Consider the following 19,038-nt stretch of genomic DNA (forward strand, 5'->3'; position numbering starts at 1 on the left):
AAGTAGAAAGTAGAAGTAAAACATATTTAAATATCGCAAGTTATATCGTTATCGCAGTACTCAATATTGTTATCACATATTGCATGTTTTCCTAATTTCGTGCAGCCCTAGTTCACATCAAGACGCTTCATGACGATTGTGTGTCAAAAGAATGCAAAGGACTCATTTGCCTAATTCCTCTGGCCACTGGAACATGCCAGGCAATATAATGGATATGTAAATAAAGAAGACTTCATTAAATGTTTTTTTTCACTTGACACTTTTCAATGTGATTTTTCAATTTTATTATAATAATTTTATTGTTCCACACTGATGTCCTTACACCTTGTAGGTTCTTGACAGCTAGGTAATCTTCAGGAATATAGAATGATGACATGGAAGGCACAAAATGTATTGACGGGGCTCACTGGGACCACCTGGAAAGAGATGAAAAGTATGCATGTCAAATTACATTCACAAAGTAAAGACCACTCACTCCAAACAGTTTGTTCACGTCTGATTTGTGTCATTCACACATTCCCAATACATTACATAAATCACCTAGCTCAGGGAGGATAATAGGCACAGAGATAGTGGGCCGGGCCAACTTCTCCTCCAGGGCCACCTGGCGAGCCAGCAGTCATATACTGATACTCATAGTATAATGATAGTCATGATACTCTGTGTTCCTCTTTGATGCCTCCCTTATCAGGCCACACAGCTCCCTCAGCAGGCCCAGCTTCTCCCTCTCCTGCTGCACCAGGTCCTGGCGTGACTGTCACCAGGAGTGACTGTCATGAGAGGGTTCCTGGAATAGGGAAGGTGGTTGTGTCGAGGTCCCTGGCTGTTCTTCATCGATGCCCCCCATAACATTGACCCCCCCCAGGGATGTCCAATGATGCCGTTGTCCCCAGGATACCCAGGGCCATCTCCTCCTCAGGGCTAAGGGGAGGTGCAGAGCTGCTGCCTCCACTTGTTGCCGCTATTTGCTGCCTGATAGTGGCTGCCTTATTTTTTTTTTTGCTAGACTGGCAAAGTCCTGCCACTTTTTCCTTAGATCAGCTACAGATCGCATGGTCCCCGTCACAGCGGCCATCTTCTCAGATATTTGTGCCCACACCTTCTATTTTTGCAGGTTGGATTGGGCACCTTTGAATCTGTCAAAGTTAACTCCTTTGCGCGCCTCAATTTCCTCAATGAGGAGACGCAGCTCCTCGGGCCTGAAACTTTGCTTATGTTCTCTCCATTTCTATCCGTTCTTTCTTTTCAACATCATCCGTGTTGATTGTGCCCATTATATAGACATTCCACGTGAGCAATTACAATGAAGGTTAATTAAATCACCTACATTTCATCCCAAAATAATATTTTCATTTACCATGATGTTGTGAAAGGATGTGATGACGGAGAAATGCATTAATGTCAGAAGGAATGTACTGTGTTATTTAAAACACTTTCTTCCGCCTATGAACAGAGTCGCGATATATTCAGCACTACTTCGGTGGACATTTCCCCTTCAGAGCAGTTCAAGGGAACAATCACAGAAAGGAGTGGGGACAGCAAGACGATGACGACACACCGAAGCGGTTATGAGCTACGTACAGACGCATTTGATAGACATTCATAGCGCCCAATAAACGGCTCAAGGCATTCGTAAACTACGTTTCAAATACGAGAAAATTAACGTGTAGTTCCCAGACCCCATCTTACACCAATAAGTAAAACTAATTTACCAATTATAAGTATGTTAAATTAGTCTGTTAGTTTAATTATGGTCTCCGGCACTGTTGTTTCTTGTCCAGCTGTGCCCCATTAGCCTTGTTACTCCTGTGTACTTAAACCATCTGTCTTTTCCTCTTTGTCCGTGTTAGCCACGATGTCCACTTGGAAACTTAAAAACACAAGTATAAACGTATTATTTTGAGTGTAGCCTACATTTTTTCTGCTATGCCTTTATTTTTGTCTGTATATGTACGGTATGTTGTGTTGTGAATTTTGGTGCTCCAACTGATGAACGGCCGGTGAGGCCTGATATGCTGGAGCGCTTGTTGATTAGACAGGATACAGGTGTCATTAATTGAGGCAACTTGCCTATTTAAGACTAGGAAGTATCTGATTTTTAGCATGATAAGTGCAAATGACTAGTTTCCATTCACTGTCAAAGATTAGTTTAGATTAGATTCAACCTCATTTCCATTGAAGTACAAAGACAACAAAATGCAGTTTGCGTCTAACTAAGTACAAATAAGCAGAACAGACAGGTGCATTGAGGTGATACTTTAGACTTTACAAACTATAATACTGTGAATGGATCAAAATACTTACTTTGTTTGGTCTGCCATTTCTTTTGTGATACCCTGACAGATGAATGTACATTGTGGGCCAGGCTCCCTGCAAATCCGTCTGCCAAGTCCATGGCCTCTCCCTCAGTCAGACAGCTGAAATATTTTTTTTTTATGGCTGCTGCAGTACAACTGGAGGCAGGTTTGCCCTTCTTCCCTAGAAAGATAATGACTAATAATAACTTAGCATAACTCACATATGTTATCAACAAAATGCTAACAAATAACAACACCTAACCTAACAGAATTGTCCTGGAGACGACCAGTGAGTTACGTTTTTCCCTAAATGTCCATTAACTTTAGCAGCCGGAGTTTGCAACATGTGCTTGCAGCTAAATCAGCACTTCTCTGTCTCTGCTGACTTGTGCTTGAAAACTGTAAGGACTCTATTTTTGAATCTATCTATCTGGTCTGATCTATAGCTTTAAAGTTAAAAAAGAGTCCCTATCTTTGTAGAATTTTGGCAGCACAGTGGTAATTTGATTTTTGGATTATTTGATTTGATTGTTTTATATTGTCAGGTACACCGTTTCTTGAAAAAAAAAAAAAAATTGTTAAACAATATCAAGAGGGGGTTGAATTTCAGGGGCAACTGTATAATGGGATTAGGAATATAATTGGCACTACAGACATTTCATGAAAACCTACCCCAATAAGGCTCCGGAAGTCGTTGGCAGACATGTTTTCGACATTATCCTCCATTGTACTTCTTCTGGAATAATTTTGTACATTTTTTTTGGGTCCTGGACCGCTAGGCAACCAGGGACTGTGATAGTGCCTTCTTCCTCAAGGTTTTCTTAGGCGTTTCCCTGGTCTTCTTCCTTCTTGCTCTGACTGTCCTCAAGGTTTTCCTGGGACTTTCCCTGATGTTCTTCCTTGTCGTTCTGACTGTCATTAACTTTTTATCTCCCTTCATCTCCTAACATCTCTTCCTTTCCTTTGTCTTCTTCCATGTCTTCTCCCCATAAACATTTGTACCAATGTTACAATTGTACTGATTCTCCCCCACTCTCTTTCATAATGCTGCCACGCCTCTGCGTGAAAAATTGTTTTCTGATCAATCAATGTCAACCAATTCAGCACCTTCAGGGTGGACAGTGCCTTGTACGTCGGACGTAAGGCGCTTTTTGTAAGACTCTTAAGGGATATTTCGGGAACCACGACTATGAAGTCTTCGTAGCTCGCCAAGAGTAAACATGATCGGGAAACCGGCCCCAGGTCAGTAATGCACCTTCTTGTTGGCTTGCCAACCACCCTACAACCCTAACAAAACATACAGAATAAGAAAAAGGTAGCTCAGGTAGCAACATGGGTCACTGCAAAAAAAAGCACAAAAAATAACAAGAAACAAGTGAGATCCTGGAGAGGAAATACAGCTTCATGAAATGGCTCCATGTGGCATGGTCCTTAAACAGGTTAATTAACACAAACTTATGTCCTTGCTGCAAGGTAGGCCACCAACTCCACAACAGAAACTTCATGTGGCCAGTCATATCACCCATCTGATGTGTCCCCCTGAACCAACTGAGAATTTTAGTAATATTACCCGAGTCACGTGCAAATGAGACAAAGACAATTAGAGGGGAGGAGCAAAAAGGTGAGTGAGACAAACACTGGAAGACAACGAGGAAGACAAACCCAGGACCTAAAAAGTTAAAAATTAAAATACCAGAGAAAATTCCCAAAAAAAGGAACCAACAAATTCAGGATGCCTTGGACATTTTCTATTAACAATTCCATAAACACAGCTCCTGCTGTGCAAATTGCAGCTTCACAGACTGTAAGACCCCGTTTACACGAGCATGTGTATTTTTTATAAACGAAGACATTTCCCTACGTTTGAGCCTTTCATTTAGACGCAAACGGAGAATTCGCCCTGTAAAACGGTTATCCAAAAAAACTCCGGCATCTGGAACCGATCCATTGAAGTGTTGCTTCAGAAGGCTGGGCCTAATCAAAAAATGCTTGCATATGATTAAATAAGCCACTTGTCCGTCATCTATTGACGTGCTACTTCAACCACTCACATCGAAGCCAACCCGTGACGCTAATAACTTCGCTTCTACGCTATGTCACATCTATGAAACTCCCGCCCTGCGTCCTGATTGGCTGAACCATAAAGTCGGTTGCAGAAATCACTCTCAATGGAAGAGGTCCCAGATGGATGTGAGTGAAGCTAGGCGGAGTTAAGCGGAACGACATTCATCTGGCTATTGTCAGGTTAGGTAAACGGAGTTTTGGGCAACCAACGTCACACTATGCGACAGAAGTACACGAAATGTGCGGTGTACTTGCGACCAATGTTTACATTTACATGTTCTCACGTGCGACTTCACATTTTGGGGCTGAGGTGATCATGGATGTGCTCAGAATAGCCATCGCGTTTATGTTGGTGCAGACCCTTTTTGTCTGTTTGCATTTGCAAATTCAACAACAACTTGCTTTACCGCTGCTATCCGAAGAAGAGAGTACACTTCCGTTTCCGGTGGCTCGGGCAACTTTTCAGGATTCTGATTGGTTAATGTGAGCTTGAGCTTATCGTTAGACTGCCACTGTGGTTTGGCGTGCTCATGACAGCATGTATGTACACGGGTTCGTGTAAACACATTTTTTTTAAAAAAAACGGTCTCGTGTAAATGCAGTTTTATTTGCAAACGTAGATGGCCAGATATTCGTTTAGGAAAATACCCTGCTTCGTGTAAACGTAGTCTAAGGCAGCTATTTTTTCATCAAACGTCAAAAAACACGCAAAAGCGTTGACAGAAACCCATTGCAGCAATGTCTGACACAGGAACACAGAAGTCCAGTTTAGACAAGCCACATATTTAAAGAGGTGTAAGCTTGCTATGTGCCTGTACAAGGATGTGAGCAATGACTACAGGCGCTTAGGGAAAACACCACCTGAGGAGATCAATGCTGGAAACATCACCAGGGGCCTCATGTACAAAGACTTGCGTGGATTTCATACTAAAACATTGCGTACGCACAAAAATATCCGGATGTATCAAACCGTGCGTAAGCAAGATTTCACGCACATTCTCTTTGTACATCGTAATCAACTTCAGATAGAGAGCACATGCACGAGCCCAAAACTCCACCCCTTCTCCTCCCTCAATTTTAATATGCTAATTAGTATAAATAGGCCTGCAGTAGTGCTCTCTACTGGAGAAAGACTGGAAAAATGGAGAAAGTTCGAGATAGAGGTGTTGCTATCGGAGGTGGAGGCAAAAAAAAAAGTTTTATTTGGTTCTCTGTCCTCCAGAATCAGCAGTAAAACAAAAAAGTGGGAGTGGGAGAATGTGACCAAGGCAGTGAATGCTGTGGGGTCGTAAAACCGCACCATTGCCGACATATTCAGTATATGGGGGCACATAGTTGCAAATACAAGACAACGTAAGTTCATTGAAACAGAACTCTTCTGTTAAATACTTTTTGCATTTCCTAATATTGTCGATTGGTGCAGTCAAATGAAGTATCCCATTTGGCAAATGATAAGAGAACAAAGGCAAAGGGTCCGCCGGCCGAGAAACATTTATATGTCCCCAAGTGAAGATGAGCGTAGGCGTAAGCTGCGCCTATCCAGTTTTGATTTGCACGAACCTGATTGCCTTTGTGCGGGTACATTGTGAAACGTGGTAACTGATCAATCTGGGTGTTTGTAACCATAAATTCACTTTCCCTCGGGGGATCATACTCCCCGGGGGTGGCGTAGTTGAAAGTACTTATTGGTTTCTGCCACTTACTACACAATGACTAGGGATCTTGCAGGGTCACTAATTACAAGACTGCAACTAGATTCCTTTAAATTATTACCCATGGTGCAATAGATAAACAGGAACTGAAATGATAGCCTACTAAACTCAGTCATATTTTCGTGTTTCTGCAGCATTTTCATGCGTGACATCCCTAACCGATATAGAGTTGTTCTGTCACGTGGAAGAGCCGACTAAATATGTATAAGAAATGACAAATATTATAAGAATAACAAATAATCATATAGGCTACAGCTGTCGCCTACTTTGCCCCTTCCTGTTTGGTGTTGGAGAGAGGTCACTATTGGTTTTTATAGTTCACGTCACTATTTGCATGAGCCACGACTAGAAAGACTTGCGATAATATCAAACATGTTTGATATTGTCGTAACGGCAAAACTAGAAAAGGACTGACTCCGACTGACTTAAAACCGCTAAGATTGGCACCTTACACTTAACGATCTAGTTGACAGGAGCGCGCCGCGATTCCAGTACAACTCCCATGATTTCTGTCCGACTTTGGAAAATTAGTCGCCGACTGTGAAAACAGACCAAAATCGTACAATGTAAGGCCGCCATTAGGGGGCTTAAGCCGGGTTTTCTCTGTCCTGCTACCTGTTACTCTGTGCTGTGTGCATGTCAGTCTGCACAGTCTGCTGACGACACACCTGCTCCTGATGAGTGAAGTCAGCTGATTGAATCAGTCCCTGTAGTATCCAATTACTATCATTAAAAAGAAGAAAGAAAAAAAACCCTGGAGAGTCAGCCTTCATGTTGCCACCAATATATGACCTCTTCACTGAGGCACTTTAGCATCTCATCCTGTGAACTTTTCCATTTGGTAACAATCGCCGGTTCTATATACATCCGGGCATATCGACGAAATGTATCATAAAGGAAGACTTGGAGATGCATAACCTTGAAGACCTGATGGCAGACAGATGACAAAGGATACCTAAAGAAGGTTTAGGTAATAGAATTTCCTGCTACTGCCGTTTAAGCAGGTGCTATAGATTTAAAAGTGTTTCATGCCTGATTGAACATCTCTGAGCAAGTTCACTTACTCTTTGAATCTTGATGAACGAGGCTCCACTGACGCACACTGCCACAGAAAGCTGGATATTCCCGGCTGGTGTATTGTTTAGCAGAGGTTGGCTTTTCCAACTACCAACCAAAGTTCTGGAGAGCTCACAATAGCAGCAATGCTGCAGCACCAATAAGAATGTCCCAAGCTGTCGGGTTTGAACAGTACATGGACGCTGGCACGTAGGACACTTTTCAAACAGCTCCATAATGCAGGTCTCATGCACGATATATTTTCGGACCTTGTGAGTGGTAGAAGATGCCGTATCTCTGGAAAAAAAAACAGCCACATGCTATTAGCCATGATGCCTGACACCGGACAACAGAGGTCATTCTGTGCCAAATCAACAGATTTTTTAAACATTTCCTGCCTGACCATCTTGGATTTGCTTCATACTTTAGGTCATTAATGTTATTACACTCAGCAACTACTGTGCAAAAGTGTACGTTTGTATCTACTTTATTTTATGAGATATCAAAGCATAAAAAACAGGCTCATGAGTCTGATAAAATGCTGTTTTTTATTACTAAGTTCCTTCTGTACTACTGTATTTGAAGCTGCAGGTGTCAGTCATCAGAATCGTTAGCATAGATAAATTGATATGAGAAGCAGCTGCCATTGAAACGTCAACACTGAGCTTTTAAATGATAATTCTACACACCTCAAGCACGTGTTGACTCTTCATAAACAAACCTCAAAGCAAAAGTGAAATTTTGTGAATTCAATTCTTTTTTTAGGCTATGTGATGACAAAATTTTACTGTAGGCCGTTCTCCATCACCATGCTTACATTTTCAAAATCAAAAACTGGTTTATGTTCTTTCTGGATTTAAATGACAGGTCAATGAGGGTCCACATTCCACGTGCAGCAATGTGGGGGCCTAGCAGTGCACTAGCAGGAATGGTGGTGTCATGGCATGAGCAAGCTAGTGTTAACAAACCACACACAGCGCAACACTGGCTTGATTGGCTGTGCTAGAGTGTTCTCGTCTTCTGCTACTCTTTCGTCTTATTAGCACCTCTACTGGAGTGGTAGTATATCGGTCAAACTATGATGAGCCTGTACGACTCTGGGCCTCATAACCGTGGCTGCCACACAAGTCAAACAGTTCGCTAGGTTCTTCTGGGCCTCGTAACCGTGGCTGCCACACGAGTCAGACAGTTTGCTAGGTTCTTGTCAAGTTCCAGTAATCAACCGATCACATAAGCACACAGCTGACTACTTAACAAGACCGAATGTAACCGTGGTCAGTGCTTGAGTGTAGTGTCGGTCAATATGAGTGTATGTCAGCTAATTTCAGAAACACCGAATGGAACAGACACTAGTGTCCAGGACACTGCACGTGTGTTTTACCAGATGGTTCTATGGGCTGCCATAGACTCCCATGGCAGGATAAATATAATAAGAATACATAGAAACACAATGGGGTCCTGCACCTTTGGTGCTAGGCCTCCAGATATGTGACCAGTTAACACATTTTTGCTAAACAGTGTAGATACTGTTTAGAGATCCTGTGTTGTAAATAGGTTATTTTTGAAAGAAATATGCAGACATTAGTGCAAATTAAAGACTTTATTCAAAGAAAGATTGCTTTAAATAAAGCAAACAACAACAAAAAATCATGCAGGAACTTATAGTCCTACAGTTGTGTGATGGTTCACGAGAATGTCATTTTTGCCGGGATTTTGCCAAGAGGAGGATAATTTGATGTTTCCCAACCTGACAGCCAGTCTGTGGGGGAAAAAAAAACTTTTTAAGAAATATTATTTTTGGCAGTCTTTAAGTAGCAAGACATATATCAATGAGTTATTGAATACAACATAGAAATGATTTGCAATTTACAATGGAATTGGAAGTGTTCAGGGAACATGGGAGGGTTGTGTTAAATAGGCTAACATAGATGGAAATATAGAACTTACTTTTTTTGCTGAAAAAATATAAACTGACTTATGTAGGTTGGGAGCAAAACTTTTCTTAAGAGGACTCAAGGCGCAGCTCTACTTCATGCTTTTTGGTTGGGAGCAAATGAAACCTGTTTCTCAACAGAGTGGTCTGTAAAGTGGATTGGAAATATTTGGTCCGTTTGTCTCTGCTGTCGGTGATTTGTGTTGTGAATGTATCCTTCTACTTCCAGTTTGGTGTGTTTGGCATTGATTCTGAGGAAAAAGAACACATAGGACCAACAGAATTAGTGAAGATAAATGTGTTGGGTTACTAATGATTGATCATTACAGTTCTAGTGACATTTGCCATAATTGTAGGCTGTGTTCATGTGTATTAACATAAAATGTGTAGTAGTTTTATGTATTTGCTATTGTGTCTTGATGAAGCAATATAAATATCTAGAATACTTCAAGAGTTTACCTTGTTGATTGTTTGCTTCAAATGCTTGCTTCATATATCTTGTTGCAGAAGTCTTTACAGCTGTTTAAATAGTTTTTTGGAGTCAGCTGGGTTGTGACCCAGGTGTGACTACTGATTGCTATTGTTCTTGATTGATTGCAGTGTTGCCAGAGGGGTATTTCACAAAACTTAAATAAGAGATTAAGCTGGGATTTTTTTGGTTATCCAGAGAGGTATTTCGCTAGCCTGACGAGCCAGACCCACATTAAAATGTAGGGTCTGGGCACTCACCGTTCGCAGTGCTCAGTCCGAGGGGCGGGATAATCAGTTGTCTTTCAAATTCCCTCTGCACGCAATAGGACAGCGGCAGCGCTATGAGTCCCATGCGTTTCCGACCAGCGGAGCTAGTTGGCTAGTTCAAATGTTTGCCAACGTAATAAACGCTTAACTCGTGTCACACTGTTCGCCAACAGCAACATCCATCTTATTTGTTTTCAAGTAGCAGGGAATTCAAGCCAAACCGTTCATCTGCCATCAATCATTATGTTAAGCCCACCTAACGACTCTATACACGATTTCATTGGCCTGATTGAGTTTCGATTTCTGGAGCTCACAAGCCAACGGAGAGTTGCTAGACTAGCCCTGGCAGCAAAAGTAATTTGCTGCCGCTAGGGGCGCGTCTAGATTTAGGCTAGTATTTCGCAAAGGCAGAATTAAGACATCCCAGATAAGTGATAAAGCGAGGTTTGACATAGCGATGTCTGGTCATCCTAGCTCAACTCGTTTCACTAATGCCAATCCAGGATGAGTAGGAGCGACTATGTCAAGCCAGGTGTAAGTAATTCAGGATGTGGGCGCATTCTCGTTTCTGCTCCAAGTATCCACATTTGGAATAAAAAAGATGCGGAAAATAGCGTCATTCACACAAAGTCAACAACCGCTTTTGATATAGACTAACAATGAAGTAATGAACAATAGCCATGCAAATAAATCACTGTTTTACACCCTTTACGAGGCTCAACGTATCTCCACACTTCATTGGTAGGCTTCCGAGGGCCCCACAAAACTTAAATAAGAGATTAAGATGGGATTTTTTTGGTTATCCTGGATGAATTTAGCCTTGACTTTCACAAAAGAGCCTAGTTAATTAGTTAGGCTTAGTTAATTCCAATGGTAATTATGTTGACTTATTGGTTTAGCTAGCTGTCATTCAAATCAGACCTCTGCATGAGTTTTTAAGTAGCTTTATATGTATTTGCTTGCAAAAAACAACAGATTGTCTGCCTACTACCATATGGTTATCATTTCTCATTGAGATGGGGTCTGGGAACTACATGTACATTTTCTCGTGTTTGAAATGTGGTTTACGAATGCCTAGACCCGTTTATTGGGCGCTACGGATGTCTATCAAATGCGTCTGTACGTAGCTCATAACCACTTCAGTGTATCGTCATCGTCTTGATGCCCCCCCCCCCCCCTCCATTCTGTGATTGGTTCCTTCATTGAAGTGAAAACGAAGTCCATGGAATCCAGGCTGCCTAGCAGCGTGGAAAAAAAAGTACACGTAAGGCAGCATTAGATTACTGTAGTAATTGATTGGAAATGGAGGGGCAATTTTTTTAAAGCCAACATAAAGGTGTACATAGTTCTACATGTGCATCTTTGCAGTAGCAAGCACTTTCTTAATGACGTTGCGTGCTGAGATAAGGAAGCAATCACACGTGGGTGCATACGTAAATTTGCATTCAGTTGGTCATGATTCCTTGTTAAAAAACGGGAAACATTACCTCATTGTTAGTGTATCAAATGTGGTTGTTCACTTTGTGTGAATGACGCTATTTTCTGCATTTTTTAAAAAAATTCCAACCATGGGCTCTTTGGAGCAGAAACGAGAACGTGCAAACATCCTGAATTACTTACATCTGGCTTGACATAGTCACTCCTACTCATCCTGGATTGCCGTGTGGGCCCTTAAATTTGAGGGGCGAAGACCTGGAAAGTCCTTGAATTTGACATTGAGGAAAGGGTGGGAACCATGTGACTGTTTTGATGTAAGTAGCATGAATACAGAGCAGGAACAAAACATATCCTCCTTACATTTCTGTACTGATCCAGTAGTGCTACCACACAATTATAATTGAGTGTGTCCCTTAACCCTTTAACTGGCACACCTTGAAAAAAGTATTTTTTTTGTTTTATCTTGCTCTATTAGGCTGTAGTATGACAAATCAATTTTTTTTTTTCAAATTACCCCCCATTTTTTTTTCGAGCCACTACCAAACAGTTGAAGTGCCTGTTGATGGTATCTGACTTTGGTATGGGTTTGTTGTGTTTTACTGAAAAAAAGAGACATTTTATTCTAAAAACATTTAAATCAAATAATCTGCAATCATACGTTCAAATTACATGAGGCAACAGGTATGTCATGACATCATACCTCTTCCACCAGCCTGCAGTGGGACAATGTACAGCGGGCACCGCTCTGACTCCACCAGCCTCCTGAGGAAGGTCACGCTGTACCCACAGGTGGGAATTGGTACTCGTGTAATTTTTTTGGCGCGGTCACTCCGGCCAAAACGGAAACCTCCGGAGTCTCGCAGGGGAGGAAATGCAGAGTAGAGGGTCTCCATTACAAAATGGTGGTCTCCATCCCATTCTACGAAGACCACCACTTTCTTTCCAATACCGCACAAGGCGTAGAAGTGTGCCTCATCCAAACCGGGCACCGTGTCAATGTCTTTCGGGTTCGGGGAGGCACAAAAAAACACATGGCTCCAGGATCCCTTTTTTTTCCTTGCTTCAACTGTTGCCCTCCATCCTCCTGCTGTCCGGGTCGGGGGCGGAATAACCTGGCCAGGTTTGCCTGGATCAGGTCCTCTGTGATGCGGGGCTGATGGACAGTGGCTGAGGTGGAGGCAGAGGGGACAGAGGCTGAGGTGAAGGAGCACGACGTAACATTCGTGCAAAAAAGCCTTTCTGAAGATTCAGCTATGTGTATGTTCTGATACATTCATCACCTTCTTTGTTTTCAAGTAGCAGGGAATTCAAGCCAAACCGTTGCAACTCTGCCATCAATCATTATGTTAAGCCTGCCTAACGACTCTATACATGATTTGATTGGGCTGATAGAAGTTTAATTTTTCGAGCTCACAAGCCAACGGAGAGTTGCTAGACTAGCCCTGGAAGCAAATGTAATTTGCTGCTGCTAGGGTGCGTCTAGATTTCTAGGCTAGCATTTGTTGGTTTGTGAATATGAACTGTAGCTGTGGAAAGAAACATTAGGCATTTGAGATCAAATATTATTTGTGAAATAATTTCAAATTCGTTCATGCATTTACAAGAGAGTTGACTTGAGTCCTTCATTGAGCCAATACACTGTCAGATTGTACAGATAACTACACAGGCCGTTCATGCCAGTATTGCATCAGAGACACAGTAGGGAGGTGTGTGTCGAGCTCAAAAATGTCTTACCCATATCCCTGGTCTGCTTGGGCCTGGCAAGACACAATGTGCCCATCTAAATCGCACAACGGTATCAATGCACTGCATGACGGGCACTGCTCCAGGACGGGACTTGACTGCAATTGCAAAATTTAAATCAAATAATCTGCAATCATACGTTCAAATTACATGAGGCATCAGGTACGTCATGACATCATACCTCTTCCACTGGGGGATATAATGTCAGCCCCCGCTGCAGTGGGACAATGTACAGCGGGCACCGCTTAGACTCCACCAGCCTCCTGAGGAAGGTCACGCTGTACCCACAGGTGGGAATTGGTACTTGTGTAATTTTTTTGGCGCGGTCACTCCGGCCAAAACTGAAACCTCCGGAGTCTCGCAGAGGAGGAAATGCAGAGTAGAGGGTCTCCATTACAAAATGGTGGTCTCCATCCCATTCTACGAAGACCACCACTTTCTTTCCAATACCGCACAAGGCGTAGAAGTGTGCCTCATCCAAACCGGGCACCATGTCAATGTCTTTCGGGTTCGGGGAGGCACAAAAAAACACATGGCTCCAGGATCCCTTTTTTCCCCCTTGCTTCAACTGTTGCCCTCCATCCTCCTGCTGTCTGGGACCGGGGGTGGAATAACCTGGCCAGGTTTGCCTGGATCAGGTCCTCTGTGATGCGGGGCTGATGGACAGTGGCTGAGGTGGAGGCAGAGGGGACAGAGGCTGAGGTGAAGGAGCACGACGTAACAGAGGGGTGGGATGCTGTGAAGGTTGATGCGGTGGTGGTGGTTGATGCGGTCCTGGGAGATTCCACAATATAATCTCCTTGAAAAGAATGCAGGGTGTATCCCTCCCTGCACAACACATACTGCCAGCATCTAGCCAAGGAGCCTATACGCCCCATTATCCACAGCTGAAAAAGCACCACACAAACATTAGCGTTGAAGGAAAAAGGAAATTTCCATGTCATTACATATTGGCACATTATCGATCCGTCGGACACTAACTTCATGTAAGCATTTGTGTTACATAATAACAAAATAAATCTAAATATTTGTCTGTATTTATAGTCCTTGTTATTTGTAAATGATGGAGACAATGGCTATCAATGTCCATATCAATAGGCCTACATATAGCCTATTTAAGTGAAATGCTCATACCACGGGACACCAGAGCCAGGTTGCTGCTGTCATCGGGACCCCTAAATATACACTGTCCCGTATCCCGACAGCAAGAAGGCGCAAAAATTCCCTGTCATCCACTGCACCCTCTTCTGAACCATTGTCATCGACAAAGACAATGTTAAGGCAGTGTTCTGGAGAGAACCTGGCCTGCGAAAGGCTCTTAACCCTCTAGGCGCCACGGTCGAGTTTACTCGACAAGATGCGGTACTGAATAAAACGGACGATTTAGTCAAATAGGGTGTCATATTTTGTTCGACCTCCACTCCACTAGATGGCAGACATGTCATACGTCATCCCAGAGTCTAAAAAACGACATGCTTTAAACAAAACTTTCTAGCTACAGCGCATTGAATCAGTGCGTGAAATACCGGAGCTAGTGTGCGTGTGAGCCACTTTGTCAGAGCGATATTGTCAACGTCAGTGAGTATTTGCATTAGATTATCGTCTAATGGCATCAAAAAAGTTTACCTGAAATGAAGTGTTGGGTCTTCTATTCGCGGACCCTGATTCTGAAGGGGAATATCTGCCTTCAGAAAATGACGGTGATTCGTTTAGTGAGGCTTCAGATGCGTCCCTGCCTTGCAATGATGCAGCTGGACAAAGTGAGAGTTTACTCCATAGTTTAGCTTACACCAAGCACAAACGTTGAATCGTTTGCCCAATGTCACTGGTGGGAATAATGTTTCACGGGTTCGGAGTGTTCATCGGGAAGTTAGCAGGGTGTTAGTGGTGTGGCGAACGAGGCTGGAGGTAGCCTAATATCCATAGCGCTAGCTTCTGTCTTCTGAACGTGTGCTTCTCCGCAATCGCGGCGACAGTAACGTGGTGGAGCCTTTGTCTAATGCCACTGGGTATGTTAGACGAGGTCGAAGTGCTCATAGGACAGTTAGGGGGAAACGTAGAGGCAGTGTGGGGAGTCGCAATGAGAATGACCGTAGGCCTAGTCCGAGCTGCGCAAATTCTCTCCACTCGACGCGAGCGCGAGGCAGATCTGGCCATGCTGCTCGCAACAGGAGCAGAGGTGGTGACACGGGGCAGGAGAGCCATTAGGCCATGCATAGTCTATCACAAGATGATGGGAATGCCGGCCCTGTATGGATAGGATATGGATATGGACAGTCATTATCTCTACAGCAAAAGGCCTGCTACATAAAAAAAAAAAAAAAAAAATTGTCAGCCATTTATTAGTAATGATTTACACTGTTGATTATCTATTTCCCTGACCATTTAGGACATGTGTTCTTTTTTGTGTGTTCATGTCCTTGTGATGTGTGTGTCTTTGTCAGCTAAGAAAAAAACAACAAAAAGAAAACCAATACTAACATTGTCTCTTGTCTTGTCTCGTCATCTCACTCCTGATCTGTGCCTTGCCGTGGCAAGTGAGCTTTTGAACTAAACAGGTCTTGTCTACTTGTGTTTGTGTGTCATCTGAATAATATATATGTGCCCCATACATGGAATCAGAGTGCCTACTGTATGTAGTAAATGGAAAATCTCTACAGCAAAAGGCCAGCCTACCGCTACATGCATTTGGTTTGTTTCTGCCATTTATTAGTAATGATTTATACAGTTTGTTTACTACTTACTATTTACCTGAGCATTCAGTATTGTCCAATATAGCATACAGAAGGTGAGGGACATTTTGGGGGAAAAGAAGTGGTGCATTTTATCATTCAAACATGCAACTTTTCATGAAAATTCTATAATCCAAGATGGCCGCCACCATATGACGTCATAATATGCAAATTAGATATAAACATTTAATCTCTACATAAACGTTGGGTCATCCTTAATATTTCTCTAATTTACAGAAAGTCTCTATCTCTTATCACTTTTAAGATATAGCCTTTTGAAATGAAGATGTCAAAATTGAACGTTTAGAAAAAAAAAACTGGCGCCTAAAGGGTTATGGCACTCTCTAGCACACGGTCACGAATTACATTGATTGTGTTTGATGGTATGGCCCCTGTATTGATATTGGTCTGTAAACCAGACAGGATGGTCCTGACATCAATGGGTCTACCAAATAAAAAATAAAAAAATACAGAATTATCAGAAAAATGATGTGCTTTTCTAAAATTCATATTACAGCTGCAAGTTGTTCAAATCGATGTACATAACAAATGCATGTCTTAAAATTCAGAAGTTGTCCTTTAAATTATGTTTTTTTTTTTTCAAATTCAAAAAAAAAAATTAAATAAACAAATTGTAAGAGCACATTGTTTGAACAGTCTCTGAAACATTTCTTAAACAAATAAACTGAAACTTCATTATATACCTGGTGCAACAGCACCATTTTTTAGCGTGTCAGAACATAAACAACATTTTATGTAAGTGTATTATGTGGATTTTTAGATGACCGAATGTGTGATCTAAATGTACGTGTCAGCAAAAAGAAGTGTGTGTGTGTGTGTTAGTTTCAGTGTGTGAGACTTTGCTTTCAAAATTGGTGATGATTCACAAATCATTTCTGTGTGGTATTCCGACACAAAAAGACATCACACTTGTCACACTTCCACCGAGATACACGCTTTGGGCAGAGTTGGCAGCGCCCACGGACGTCAGAGTGAAGAGGCCAGTGTCCTGTGTTGTCGTAACGCACTTCTGGAGGTGGCTGTGTAGGTCTGCGTCTCTGTGGTGTCTGAGGAGGTGAGAAGGACTGTGGTCTCCGGACTTTTCGTGGTTTGTTTGTTTGTTTCAAACTGTACGCAACAGCCAGACGGAGGCTCTTGAGAGGCATTGGTTACTCTTGAAGTCCCTCTTGTACACTAGCCAGGAATTTCAGACACACAGATCAAGTGCATACCCAAAGAGTCGGTAGCCTTTTCTGGTGTTTTGTACAAGTGTACAAGCATGTCTGACAAATCGATGCCTCCCATATGCTCATTGTAGGCCGGGATGAGTGAAGGGCATGGCACAGTGATCTTTGTGCGGGAATCCTTGCTCCATCTTTGAACATTTGAAACCGGATTCACCCCATAGGCAGTGCTCAGGAGATTCACACACTTGTTGTCATACCACTTTACAGCCAGCAGGCCATCATTAGACACAGTCGAATGCTCCACGACCTTGTTCCTTCAGGGGCTTGTCCAGCTTCAGTGGAGCTCTTCCTCTTCGATTTTCACGGACAGTGCCAATGCACTGAATGCCAAGAGTTGAACGCAGGTTCTGGAACAAGCTGAAACTTGTGAAAAAAATGTCACAAAACAAGACAGTAAGTCGTGGTCGTGCGATGGTTTTGCACAAAGTTGTGACTAGTCTTTACCCCAGGGCGTTCTTTAATTCCTCCTCACTCAGCTCCACGTTGAAAAAAGTGGATGCTCCTTGGTACAAGAGAAAGTCATGAATAATGCCACTGGAGCTGACTCGGCAGAACAATTTAAACCCCCACTTGTCAGACTTATTGGCAATGTATTGCCGAAGATTACCGGCTCTTGTACCTTTGTCGGCAACCATGACTTCGTCAATGCTCTGCTTGTAGGATGCCGGAATGAGTAGGCATTGCTGACGAAGCATATCAAAAAGGGGGCAATTCTTGTAAAACCTGTCAGGATTGTTGTTGCACTGTGAGTTGTCATTAAAATGAATGTACCGCCTGACTAACCTGAATCGCTTTACAGACATGATACTGTATCTGCCACCAAGTCAAACCGTGACTCCAGCCGCCAGTAGTCTTCAATTGCTGGGAAATTGAAGACATCCATGTATAGGTGTATGGCCAGGAAGTTACCTATCTCTTGTTTGGGCTTGTGTGGGCTTGTTTTAATGGGATCACCAATCTCCTGAGCTGTATAGAGATTTGTCTGGTATGTTATGTGGTCAAGCATTTCATCAGTGAAGAGAGATTTGAAGTACTGCAGGGGTGTCTTCACAGAAACAGGGGCCTCAAATTGTTGTTCAGGCACCTTAAAACTGTCAATGTCCTTATGCCTCCAGCCTTTCCCATGTTGGCCTCTATTTGTATCAACCTGTACACAAGGGCCAGGCCTATCTTCCATGTTCTTGTTCTTCTCTTGTGAGGTGGCTGTGATGCACAGGCTTCCTCCTCATCCTCCTTCCTGTGTTATCATCCTTTACACCACCAGACGGCACTTGAATTACATTGAATTGCATAGATAGCTAGGATATTCAATATAATCTATGCTTATGCATGCTTTTTAAGCATACATATGCTGTGTTAACAGTAGTAGTATACATTTTAAAACAGTATATAATGGTTAGACGTTATATCTCCATTTCTAGAAAAAAACAGCGATTTTGATGAAAACTAGCCACTGTTTAGCTTGAGATTTCTCAGGAACAGAGGCGTGTAGAAATACACGGTTTGCACCCACCGAGAGCTTAAAGTCTCACCTTTTAATTGAGCTATTGTATGTGTTCATAGCTATAATACAGAATATGCTGTGGCTGTACAAAAATCATCAACAATGGTCTAGATTGCTGGCACTCTAGGAGAAAGCTCCCGAAAACAGCTTGGCATTCAATGAGTTAAGATGTTGTACTCAAGTGGTAGATATGGCTCCATATTTTTAAATTTAAAATAGTTTGATTTTTTGGTAAGATATGGTGTCTTAAAGTGTCCTCTACCAAACGGTTGAGCAGGCAGTTAAAGAGCTGGCTCCACCACACCCTCATCATGAGTATGGTGCACTGCAAGACCAACTAGAAGAAGCTCACAAGATTATCTGTGAACAAGATCAAGTAATTCCTGGGCTTCAACTAAAACAGTTTAATGTGTTTTGATTCCAGGGTGATACTACGCAAATAACATTGTACACAGGGTTCCCTTTTCTCTCTTTTTCTACCTTTCTGGCTGCACAAATCACACTGCCATTTTCTGGCTTTCGGTTCTCTCTTCAGCCCCAACACACTATGGGCATTCAGCATTGTTACGGCCAAC

The sequence above is a fragment of the Alosa sapidissima genome, chromosome 9, assembly GCF_018492685.1.
Source record: "Alosa sapidissima isolate fAloSap1 chromosome 9, fAloSap1.pri, whole genome shotgun sequence".
Taxonomy (NCBI): Eukaryota; Metazoa; Chordata; class Actinopteri; order Clupeiformes; family Clupeidae; genus Alosa; species Alosa sapidissima.